This window comes from Hordeum vulgare, chromosome 6H, assembly GCF_904849725.1.
Source record: "Hordeum vulgare subsp. vulgare chromosome 6H, MorexV3_pseudomolecules_assembly, whole genome shotgun sequence".
Taxonomy (NCBI): domain Eukaryota; kingdom Viridiplantae; phylum Streptophyta; class Magnoliopsida; order Poales; family Poaceae; genus Hordeum; species Hordeum vulgare.
The window spans coordinates 81170785-81183645 of record NC_058523.1 but is presented as its reverse complement, the minus strand read 5'-3'; positions in this window follow the sequence as shown (position 1 = coordinate 81183645).

Sequence of the window (12861 nt, the reverse complement as noted above, 5' to 3'; positions counted from 1 at the left end):
TGTAGTATAGTCAGGCCATGTGCCTTCTAGTTGCACCTGTCTCTACTCAGACAGTTTTAAACTCTTCCGCTGGCTTGTAACTGAATGACTGCTATTATGGGTCGTGAGACCCTTAATGTGTAATATTATGTGTGTGGCTCTTCCGAGCCTCTTAAATAAAGCTTGTATGTTTATGGTTATGTTGTGATGCCATCGATGTATCTGTACATATCGGTATGCCATGCGTACGTGTGTCGTACTTGATATGTATGGGGTTCGATTACCTAGTCGTGAACTTTAGTAGCACTCCTTACAAGGAAATGCCCCTTTGTGATCCAACGAGCCTTGGTACTTCACTACTGTTCCGGACACATTGGTTGACCGGCATGTGTCCTTCTTAGCTGCCGTGTCTGTCCCCTTTGGGGAAATGTCACGCGATGTAATGGAGTCCTTGTAGCTTGCTATGACTCGTCTACACTCGCTGGTGACCGACACCTGGTTTGTTGGGTCATGTATGTCTGTCCTTGTGCGGTACTGCCACTTTGGTTTGTGACTAGACTTGTCGATCCGGGTTCTTTGACATTGGAATGCTAGCGATACTATTGCATATGTGAGTCAAAAGACGCAAACGGTCCCGGCTAAGGTAAGGCTGCAGCCGTGGAGTTAACCGTGCGTGAGACCGCAAAGGGATGCGATGTGTTACAGGCTGGATTCCTATGACTTAGGATCGGGGTCCCGACAGCGTTGGTATCAGAGCCTGACTGACTGTAGGATTACTAAGCCAAACTGGTCGAAGTTGAGTCTAGAATTGCTTTAGTTATATATAAGGGAATTGTTTGTGGAAGGGAACGTAAGACTCTTGTTCTCTTCTCAAGTTATTCTATTCTGGCCATCCTCGTCTTTTCTGCGGGAATTAAGGACTAGGTTACTCATCTTCTTCTAGGCTCGTGTTTTTGATCGGTAGATTATAGGACTACGAGTCAAGAGATATTGGGTTTCTTTATTCCTAGGAAAAAGGAAGTAAGTTTGATGACCAGAGAGTTGAACTTGATAGTTGAGTGGTTACGCTATTCCATTTTTGGGTTGACTCAAAATTTGTTTTTGAGCATTTACAGCCGTTATGCTGCCCAATTTTGCATTCACAGCTCTAATACTTTTGCATTACTCTCTATTTACAGATGCCTGGCCGTCCTTCTCGTCAGGTGGTACGTCTGACCAGGTGCATTGATGTACCGGGTCATACGACCATGTTGGTTAGGGTGATGTCGGTGTACGGTTACCGCTGGTACCCCGAGTACACAGTGGAGGAATAGTACCGAGACTTCAACCAGAGCCAGTACATCTGCACTGTTAGGGTATTTCTAGACTACCCTGGAGCTGAGAAGCCAATCCATTGGTCCTATGGGTTGGGGGTCACCGTTGACATGGCAGTACAGGATGCTGCCTATTCAATGCTGACTATTATGAGAGCGAGACATGCACTGCTGCAGAATTCAGAGTTCTGCTATGTTCCGGCCTCTCAGTCTGGTGAAGAGGGATACCTTAGTGGAGTCTGTTTTGATTCTTCTGTGGAGGATCCACTTCTGCAGTCCACTGTTGAGATGCTAGATAACAGAGACAGAGATGCTCGTGCTCTCCGCATGGAGGTTTATGCTACCCGTGCCCGTCTATGGACGGCTTTGATGCAGCTGGAACTGGTAGTCCAGACAGGGTACGGAGATATGGAGATGCTGAACCTTGTTAGGACCCATCTTCCGGCCCACGTTGACTGGCCAGCTATAGGAGGAGTCACCCCTCTTCGGGGACCCCTCTTACCACCAGCCAGGGGACCAAGGCCACATCCGTGTCCTTATGGATCCCAAGGATCTCAGGCTAGAGTGTTTCCCGATCCGCAGGTTGAGCTTCCAGGTCATGGAGGTAATCTCTATGAGATGTTCTATGCGGATGCCTGAGCTATGAGAAGAAGGATAGTATGGTAGTAGCCGTACGTTCACAGTCCTGCGTGACTTGTGAAGTATGCCTTTTTTTATGTGAAATGAATTCCGGAGGCCTAGATAAATAATGTATAGGAAGCTTGTAAGCCTCTGATGAGTAGTTTCATAATTTCCGTAGTTTGCTCTTCGGTTAAGGTTGTATTGAACTATGTAAGGGTGTGTATGAACCATGGTGTATATATAGCATTTGCTTGTTACCATGCTGTTTCGATATTCATTTCTGCATTCCGTGTCTTCAGTACATTCTTAATCCATACCTAGTATTGATATGATATTGGTCTAAGCTGTGAGTTTGTTTGTCAGGATGGTGTTCACCAGGTTGAACCATGCCCCTGGTCATGAGCAAGGCGAGGGTAGTCAAGCGTCGCAGGAAGACCTGCCTCACCCGCCCTCTCTGGCGGAAGTTATGCTTGAGGCAGAGAGAAACAAAAGGCAGACCAACCGACTGTTAGAGCGTATTGAGAAGAATACGGCTCATCAGCCTAGGAATGCTGCAGTGTCCCTCAACGACTTTGTGAAGCTGAATCCTCCAAAGTTTCATCATTCCGTCGATCCCCTCGACGCTGATGACTGGCTGTGCAGCATCGCACGCAAGATTCGCTCAGCGAATGTTTCTGAGGCCGACAAGGTGACCTTTGCGGCATATTTCCTGGAAGGACCCGCCAATCTGTGGTGGGGGAACTTTGAGGCCATGCGTCCCGCTGAACCAGCAGCCACATGGGTAGATTTCAGTGCAGCTTTTCGTCTGCACCATATTCCAGAGGGTCTGATGGACAGAAAGAGAGAGGAGTTCTGAGCCTTCACTCAGGGCAAGTTGACTGTGGATGCCTATAGCCGCGAGTTCGGTAACCTCGCCCGTTAAGCAACAGAGGAGGTGTCTACTGACGCCAAGAAGCAAGCAAGATTCTGTAAGGGTCTGAGCCCTGAGCTCCGTCGTGATCTGCGCCTCCATGAGTGTGCAAGCTTTAAACCCTGGTCAATAAGGCGATTAGTGCCGAGACTGGTCATACTGACTTTGAAGCCACAAGGAACCACTCCCGTGACTTTGGCTCGTCTTCTGGTTCCGCGTTTCCCAAACGTAGGCTGTGGGTCCGAAAAGTTCTCTGCCGCCAAGATACAGTCCGAGGCCATCCTACATGGTGCCTCAAACGAATCAGGCCAACCTTCCAGCAAAAACTTATGGTGGTCCAGCTAGCAATGCTGCACCACGTGCCAACCAAGTGATCTGTTACAAGTGTGGAGAACCGGGGCACTATTCCCGTGAGTGTCCTCAAAATGTGGGTGCCAAGCAACCCGGAAAGACCGTCGGGCAAGGAAAGTCGGGCAAAGCTTACTATGTGAAGCCAACTCCTGCACGTGGCCGTGTGAACTATGTGTCTGCAGAAGAAGCTGCAGAGGATCCCGACATCATACTGGGTACGCTTCTTGTTAATCATCACCCAGCGTCTCTTCTCTTTGACATTGGGTCTTCTCATTCCTTCATTTCAGAAAGTTATGCACAGTTGCATAACATGTCTTTTTGTGATATGCCAATTCCATTGGTTGTCCAAACTCCTGGTAGTAAATGGCAAACCTCTAGGACAACCTATGACAATGAAATTCTAGTAGACAGGCTAGTTTTTCTAGCCTCATTGATAGCCTTGAAATCTTTGGATATTAATATCATCTTGGGCAAGGACTGGATGTCAGCTCACTATGCCAAGATTAATACTCATTCTAGAAATGTCCAGCTTACCCATCCCTTGGGTGAGATAGTAAATGTCTCTACTCGAGTTGCCAAATGACAACTCTATTCCTTAAATGCCAACCCTCTTCCAGAACTTGAAGACATTTCGGTAGTCCGTGACTTTCCGGAAGTTTTTCCAGAGGAACTGCCAAGAATTCCACCTGACAGAGATGTAGAGTTTGTGATAGATCTTGTTCCGGGAACTGTCCCAATAGCCAGAAGACCTTATAAGATGGCACCCCTGGAGCTAGCCGAACTTAAGAAGCAACTAGATGAGGCCTTGAATAAAGGTTTCATTCGTCCTAGCTCTTCTCCTTGGGCTTGCCCCGTCCTCTTCGTCAAGAAGAAAGACGGAACGGATCGGATGGTTGTAGATTACCGACCAGTTAATCTGGTCACCATAAAGAACAAGTATCCTCTCCCCAGGATCAACGATCTGTACGATCAGCTCGCTGGGTCCTCAGTCTTCTCCAAAATGGATTTGAGGTTGGGATACCATCAAATTAAGATCAAGAACGGGGACATTCCAAAAACGGCTTTTGTTACTCGATATGGCCAATACGAGTACACCGTCATGTCCTTCGGTTTAACCAATGCCCCAGCCACCTTCTCTCGTCTGATGAATTCAATCTTCATGGAGTATTTGGATAAATTCGTCGTGGTATACCTCGATGATATTCTCATCTACTCGAAGAATGAACAAGAACATGCCGAGCATCTAAGGCTGGTATTGATGAAACTTCGAGAGCATCGCCTTTATGCCAAGTTTTCAAAATGTGAATTTTGGTTACCAGAAGTGACCTATCTAGGTCACGTAATCTCTGGTAAGGGTATTGCTGTCAATCCCGAGATAGTTCAAGCTGTCCTTGATTGGACTCAACCTGAATCGATTAAGCAAGTTAGGAGTTTTCTTGGTCTAGCGAGCTATTGTCGCCGCTTTGTCGAGAATTTCTCCAAGGTTGCAAAGCCTCTAACTGAACTCCTCAAGAAGGATAAAAAGTTTGAGTGGACACCACAGTTTGAGCATAGTTTTCAGGAACTGAAAAGACGCCTGACTTGCGCACCTGTGTTGCTACCACCAGATTTTTCTAAGGACTTTGTTATCTATTGCGACGCCTCGCGACAAGGATTAGGTTGCATTCTCATGCAAGATTGTCATGTGATCGCATACGCATCTCGACAGTTGCGTCCACATGAGGATAATTATCCCACGCATGACCTTGAGCTTGAAGCTGTGGTCCATGCACTAAAAACCTAGCGACATTACCTTCTGGGTAATCGTTGCGAAATATTCACTGATCACCAAAGTCTGAAATATATCTTCACCCAGCCGGATTTGAATCTCAGGCAAAGACGATGGGTTGAGTTGATCTCAGATTACGACTTAGGGATAACTTACACCCCGGGGAAGGCCAATGTTATGGCCGATGCACTAAGTCGTAAATCTTATTGTAACAATTTGATGCTACAACAAGGTCAACCACATCTCTATGAGGAATTTCGGAAGTTGAATCTTCATATTGTTCCTCAAGGATTCCTTTCTACCCTGGTGGCTAAGCCTACTCTTAGGGATCAAATCATAGCCGGGCAGGCTTATGATAAGGGTATATCCCGGATCAAGGAGAATATTGCTAGCGGTAACGCTAGGGATTTCTCCATCAATGAGAAAGGTGTTGTGTTCTTTCAGAACCGTTTAGTGGTTCCTAAGAGCAAATGTCTGCGGCAATAGATCCTTAAGGAGGCTCATGATTCTCCTCTCACCATTCATCCCGGTAGTACTAAGATGTATCAGGACCTACGCCAGATGTTCTGGTGGACTAGGATGAAGAGAGAAATTGCTGAGTTCGTTGCTAACTGCGACGTTTGTCGTCGAGTTAAGGCAGAACATCAAAGGCCTGCTGGCACCCTTCAACCTCTAGCTATTCCTGAATGGAAATGGGATAAAGTTACCATGGATTTCATTACCGGATTTCCTAAGACCAAGAAAGGAAATAATAATATCTTTGTGGTCATTGACCGTCTTTCCAAAGTGGCTCATTTTCTTCCCGTTTGTCACATCCCTAACCCTTAAGCAAGTTAGTCTTGTGCTCATGTCTTCTTTGCATTTGCATCTAAGAAGTTTCAACAAAAACAACAAAGTGGCAAAGGAAAAACTCAAAACCCTAGCCACTATTTCAATTAAAGAAAATCCCAAACTAGTTCAAATCAATGAACCCAAAATGGCCTCAAGAAATGTTCAAACTTTCTGATAAATCATGAAAGTAAATGAGCATTGGAGAAAACAATTTTCTTGACACTTTAAGCATTTTAAATAAATGCAAAAGGCTACTGGTTTCAAGTTTTAAATTTGAAATCAGAATCTATAAATTTCCAAAAATGTTGAAAACTTTGGAAATGGTTGGGAATGTTATAACAATATTTCAGGAGGTCTAAAATAGTTTTTACTTTTTGTTTTGGAGCTGAAATAATTAGCAAAACAGAAAAACAAAAACAGAAAAAAATGGGAAACCCTTACCTGTCGCCTAGCCTGGCCCGGCCCATCTCCCTCGCTCGTCCCCTCCCTCGCGCCAGTAGGCAGCAGGAGGTGGCCGCCGCCTCCTCCGGCGCGGCCACGCACCTGTGCGCCTGCCTGGCCGCCACCTCACGCTGGCAAGGCCGGGGATAAGCTCCCCAGGGTCTCCCCTATCCGTTCCCCGCATCGGCTCTCTCCCTCCTCCCGGATCTCTTCCTCCTCCTTGTTGCCGCCATTGGAGCCGAGCAAAGCTCGAGCTGCCCGTGCCTCTAGCCATGGGATTCCTCCTCCGAGTAGCCTGTTAGCTCCGCCTCGTCGCCCTGGTCATCTCTGCAGAAGCCGAAGCTTCCCCAAGCTTTGCATCGCCCCCAACGCCGTCGTCTTCCACCTCCGGCCGCCGGACCTCTCCCGTCGATTCGCTTCCGCCGGCGCATCCCCGAGCCCCTCTTCAGCACCATCGAAACCGTCGTGAGCTCATTGTCGTTTCCCCTCTCGCCCCACACTCTCCCGTGCATCGTAGCCTAGTTCCCCACCACGGCCGAGAGCTTCTCGCCGCCGGTCAGGTCGTTGCCGTCGCTGTGATGTCCGATTCACGCGCTCGAGCTAGGATTCGAGCTCCTGGAGCCTCCAGGAGCGTGTCGAGCCCTCCAGCTGCCCTCCCCGTGCCCTTGAGCCGTCTCTCATAGAAGGTCGAGCTTCGGCCGCCGCTCCGGCTCGTCGCCGGCGCCTCTTCTGGCGACCCTAGCCTCCCCTGATGCCCCTGCCAGATCGGCCACTTCGCCAGCGTGCCGTAGCTGCAAACCCGTGCGTTTTGGTGCTGTGCAGCGCCGTTTAGGTCGCCTCCGGCGAGCCCTCCGCCGCGGGCCTGGTCGCCGGCGACCACCCTCCGGTGGGGGTCGACGTAGCAAGCTAACCTAGCAGCTCAGGATTTAATCACTCACTGACAAGTGGGCCCAAGGCCAAGTCAAACCTCAACTAGGGTTGGTCAGCGCGGGATTAGTCCCAGAGAGGCTGACCAGTGGAGCCCCCCTGTCAGGTTTGACCTGAGCAGGTCGGCTGACCTGCTGACGTCAGTCTGATGCAATAAATAGAATTTCAAGTATAAAACTAATTCAGGAAATTGCTAAAACTTGTAAAAATCATAGAAATTAATCTATAACTCCAATGAAAATAATATATATATGAAAAAGTATCAGAAAAATTCAAGGGTTCTGATTATGCTATTTTCAACTATGTTTGAAAAAGTTACAGAACCCTAAATTGTGGAATAAGGAATAAGTCAATTCTTATAATCACTTTTTAAATGGAATTTGCAGAAATATTCAAATTTCATTATATATACAATGTTCACCACTGTCCTAATTACAAATCAGTACCATAACATGACATTTCATGCATGTTAACATCAAGTTGATCTGAGCATCAGGTCGAATCAATTAAACCGGTATCCGAGAATACCCGTTTGAGTTGCTATTCGAATGTGATTCAAATCAACTCTAAACCTAATACATGTTGATAATAATAACTTATCACCTTGCATTCTCATGCCATGCACATGCATCATTTTGAGTGCATATGATTGTTATTGAATGTTGCGATTCATTTCGGTAGGCTCCGCACCCCCGGATTCCACCGAATATCCGCCTGACGGATATCGTTCCTCCTCTGAGCAACAAGGCAAGCAACCATTTTGATCATCCCGATAATTCCCATGTTCTTGCTCCTGCACTTATTATTGCATTAGGATCAAATGCTTCAACTGCTTTTGCCACATTAGTTGAACCCACTTCCTTTGCATGACCTAACCTTGTCACAGTAAATAGCCGAACCTTGCAACCTAGCATACCTAGTAGTTGCTTGAGCTATGATGTGCCTTATCCTGCTATGCATGCAATGCTTAGAGTTGTGTATGGTTTGTCATCTGGGAGATGAACAGAAATGTGGAATGTGTTCGGTGAGCAAAGGTTGTGTGTTGAACTTGAGTTGGTAAAGGTACCGGTGAAAGGCCGTGTAGGAGTACATTGCGGGTTGTTTCATTGGAACCGTCCTTAGGAACTGAGTTCCGTGTATGTATTCCAAGACAAGATACTACCACATGCTGGGCCCTGAAATATGACCCCGCTCGGCCTATTAATTGTGTAGTACCCGGTCCAGGAGTTGCATGTAGTTTCTGGTGTTTATAGTAATGCTGGAGGCCGTGCATGGTGCTGACCTGAGAGGTGGGCCGTGATGCGGTAGGCAGTGGCACGGTATACCAAGTGGCACCCGGATTGTGGGCTTGGGAACCCTGCGCACATCGTTTGAGGCCGTGGGGGAAACCTCGGCCGGACTTCCGTACGGGTTGCTCTCAGATTGGCGATAAACCTGGACTAGGTACTAGTGTGGTTAACGGTCGTGGCCGACTCCCTCGCTGGGCTTCCGCTTGAAGGTTGCCGAGGTGCATGACGTGCACATGGCGATAAGTGGCGAGATCGTGTGTGACGAAGTACACCCCTGCAGGGTTATGATCTATTCGAATAGCCGCGTCCGCGGATATGGACTACTTGGAGACATATGTTGTTCATAGATAACTTCAATGGCTACTCATAAAATTGCCAAGATAAGCGTGAGTGTCGTGGACGGCATTTACGTACGGAGACGGAATGATTCCACGATAGTGTATTGTTGTGGTGTTAGTGGACTCGTGTGCGAGAAATCAAGTAGTCAAAATTATTTAAAAAATGCAAGTTGTCTAGCCACGAGTAAAATGCTGGCTTCCCGCATGAAACCCCACAATACCTTTTGATACCTTGCATGAGTAGTTTGTCATCCTAAAGTCTTGCTGAGTACCTTTGTACTCATGTTTGCTTAATAAATGTTGCAGAGGTTGCTAATGACCCTAATGGAGTGTTCTTCATAGACATCGACGACGACGAGTAGCTGGTGTCCCAGCTACGATCTGGCCCTACGTCGGCTCTGTAGTTTAGTTAGGCCATGTGCCTTCTAGTTGCCCTGTCTGTACTCAAACAGTTTAAAACTCTTCCGCTGGCTTGTAATTGTATGACTCCTATTATGGGTCGTGAGACCCTTAATGTGTAATATAATGTGTGTGGCTCTTCCGAGCCTCTTAAATAAAGGTTGTATGTTTATGGTTATGTTGTGATGCCATCGATGTATCTATACATATCGGTATGCCATGTGTACGTGTGTCGTACTTGATATGTATGGGGTTCGATTATTTAGTCGTGATATTTAGTAGCACTCCTTACAAGGAAATGCCCCTTTGTGATCTGACGAGCCTTGGTAGTTCGCTACTGCTCCGGACACATTGGTTGACCGGCATGTGTCCTTCTTAGCTGATGTGTCTGTCCCCTTTGGGGAAATGTCACGCGATGTAATGGAGTCCGTGTAGCTTGCTACGATTCGTCTACACTCGCTGGTGAATGACACCTGCTTTGTTGGGTCATGTATGCCTGTCCTTGTGCGGTACTGCCGCTTTGGTTTATGACTAGACATGTCGATCCGGGTTCTTTGACATTGGAATGCTAGCAACACTATTGCATACGTGAGTCAAAAGACGCAAACGGTCCCGGCTAAGGTAAGGCTGCAGCCGTGGAGTTAACCGTGCGTGAGACCGCAAAGAGATGCGATGTGTTACAGGCTGGATTCCTATGGCTTAGGATCGGGGTCCCGACAGCGTTGGTATCAGAGCCTGACTGACTGTAGGATTACTAAGCCAAACTGGTCGAAGTTGAGTCTAGAATTTCTTTAGCTATATATAAGGGAATTGTTTGTGGAAGGGAATGTAAGACCCTTGTTCTCTTCTCAAGTTATTCTATTCTGGTCATCCTCGTCTCTTCTGCGGGAATTAAGGACTAGGTTACTCATCTTCTCCTAGGCTCGTGTTTCTGATCGGTAGATTATAGGACTACGGGTCGAGAGATATTGGGTTTCTTTTATTCCTAGGAAGCAGGAAGTAAGTTTGATGATGAGAGAGTTGAACTTGATAGTTGAGTGGTTACGCTATTCCATTTTTGGGTTGTCTCAAAATTTGTTTTTGAGCATTTACAACCGTTATGCTGCCCAATTTTGCATTCGGAGCTCTAATGCTTTTGCATTACTCTCTATTTACAGATGCCTGGCCGTCCTTCTCGTCAGGTGGTACGTCTGACCAGGTGCATTGATGTACCGGGTCATACGGCCATGCTGGTCAGGGTGATGTCGGTGTGCGGTTACCGCTGGTACCCCGAGTACCCAGTGGAGGAACAGTACCGAGACTTCAACCAGAGCCAGTACATCTGCACTGTTAGGGTATTTCCAGACTACCCTAGAGCTGAGAAGCCAATCCATTGGTCCTAAGGGTTGGGGGTCACCGTTGACATGGCAGTACAGGATGCTGCCTATTCAATGCTGACTATTATGAGAGCGAGACATGCACTGCTGCAGAATTCAGAGTTCTGCTATGTTCCGGTCTCTCAGTCTGGTGAAGAGGGATACCTTAGTGGAGTCTATTTTGATTCTTCTATGGAGGATCCACTTCTGCAGTCCACTGTTGAGATGCTAGAGAACAGAGACAGAGATGCTCGTGCTCTCCGCATGGAGCTTTATGCTAACCGTGCCCGTCTGTGGACAGTTTTGACGCAGCTGGCACCGGTAGTCCAGACAGGGTATGGAGAGATGGAGATGTTGAACCCTGTTAGGACCCATCTTCCGGCTCACGTTGACTGGCCATCTATAGGAGGAGTCACACCTCTTCAGGGACCCCTCTTACCACCAATCAGGGGACCAAGGCCACATCCGTGTCCTTATGGATCCCAGGGATCTCAGGCTAGAGTGTTTCCTGATCCGCAGGTTGAGCTTCTAGGCCATGGAGGTAATCTCTGTGAGATGTTCTATGCGGATGCCTGAGCTGTGAGCGGAAGGATAGTATGGTAGTAGCCGTACGATCACAGTCCTGCGTGACTTGTGAAGTATGTATGTAATGTGAAATGAATTCCGGAGGCCTAGATAAATAATGTATAGGAAGCTTGTAAGCCTCTGATGAGTAGTTTCACAATTTCAGTAGTTGCTCTTCGGTTAAGGGTGTACTGAACTATGTAAGGGTGTGTATGAACCATGGTGTATATATAGCAGTTGCTTGTTACCATGCTGTTCGAATATTCATTTCCGCATTCCGTGTGTTCAGTACATTCTTAATCCATAGCTAGTATTGATATGATATTGGTCTAAGCTATGAGTTTGTTTGTCAGGATGGTGTTCACCAGGTTGAACCGTGCCCCTGCTCATGAGCAAGGTGAGGGTAGTCAAGCGTCGCAGGAAGACCTGCCTCACCCGCCTTCTCTGGTAGAAGTGACGCTTGAGGCAGAAAGAAATAAAAGGGGGACCAACCGACTGCTAGAGCGTATTGAGCAGAATACGGCTCGACAGCCTAGGAATGCTGCAGTGTCCCTCAATGACTTTGTGAAGCTGAATCTTCCAAAGTTTCATCATTCCATCGATCCCCTCGACGCTGATGACTGGCTGTGCAGCATCTCACGCAAGATTTGCTCTGTGAATGTGTCTGAGGCCGACAAGGCGACCTTTGCGACGTATTTCCTGGAGGGACCCGCCAATCTGTGGTGGGAGAATTTTGAAGCTATGCGTGCCGCTGAACCAGTGGCCACATGGGCAGATTTTAGCGCAGCTTTTCGTCTGCACCATATTCTAGAGGGCCTGATGGACAGAAAGAGAGAGGAGTTCCGTGCCTTCACTCAGGGCAAGTTGTCTGTGGATGCCTATAGCCGCGAGTTCGGTAACCTCGCCCGCTATGCAACAGAAGAGGTGTCTACTGACGCCAAGAAGCAAGCAAGATTCCGTAAGGGTCTGAGCCTTGAGCTCCATCGTGACCTGCGCCTCCATGAGTGTGCAAGCTTTCAAGCCCTGGTCAACAAGGCGATCAGTGTGGAGACTGGTCATACTGACTTCGAAGCCACAAGGAAGCACTCCCATGACTTTGGCTCATCTTCTGGTTCCGCGTTTCCAAAATGCAGGCTGTGGGTTCCAAACAGTTCTCTGCCTACAAGATACACTCCGAGGCCATCCTACGTGGCGCCTCAGACGAATCAGGCCAACCCTCCAACAAAAGCTTATGGTGGTCCAGCTAGCAATGCTGCACCACGTGCCAACCAGGTGATATGCTACAAGTGTGTAGAACCAGGGCACTATTCCCGTGAGTGTCCTCAGAATGTGGGTGCCAAGCAACCCGGAAAGTCCGTCGGGCAGGCCAAGTCGGGCAAAGCATTCTATGTGAAGCCAACTCCCGCACGTGGCCGTGTGAACTATGTGTCAGCAGAAGAAGCTGCAGAGGATCCCGACGTCATGCTGGGTACGCTTCTTGTTAATCATCACCCAGCGTCCGTTCTCTTTAACACTGGGTCTTCTCATTCCTTCATTTCAGAAAGTTATGCACAGTTGCATAACATGTCATTTTGTGATATGCCAATCCCATTGGTTGTCCAAACCCCTGGTAGTAAATGGCAAACCTCTAGGATAACCTATGACAATGAAATTCTAGTAGACACGCTAGTTTTTCTAGCCTCATTGATAGCATTGAAATCTTCGGATATTAATATCATCTTGGGCATGGACTGGATGTCAGCTCACTATGCCAAGATTGATACTCACTCTTGAAA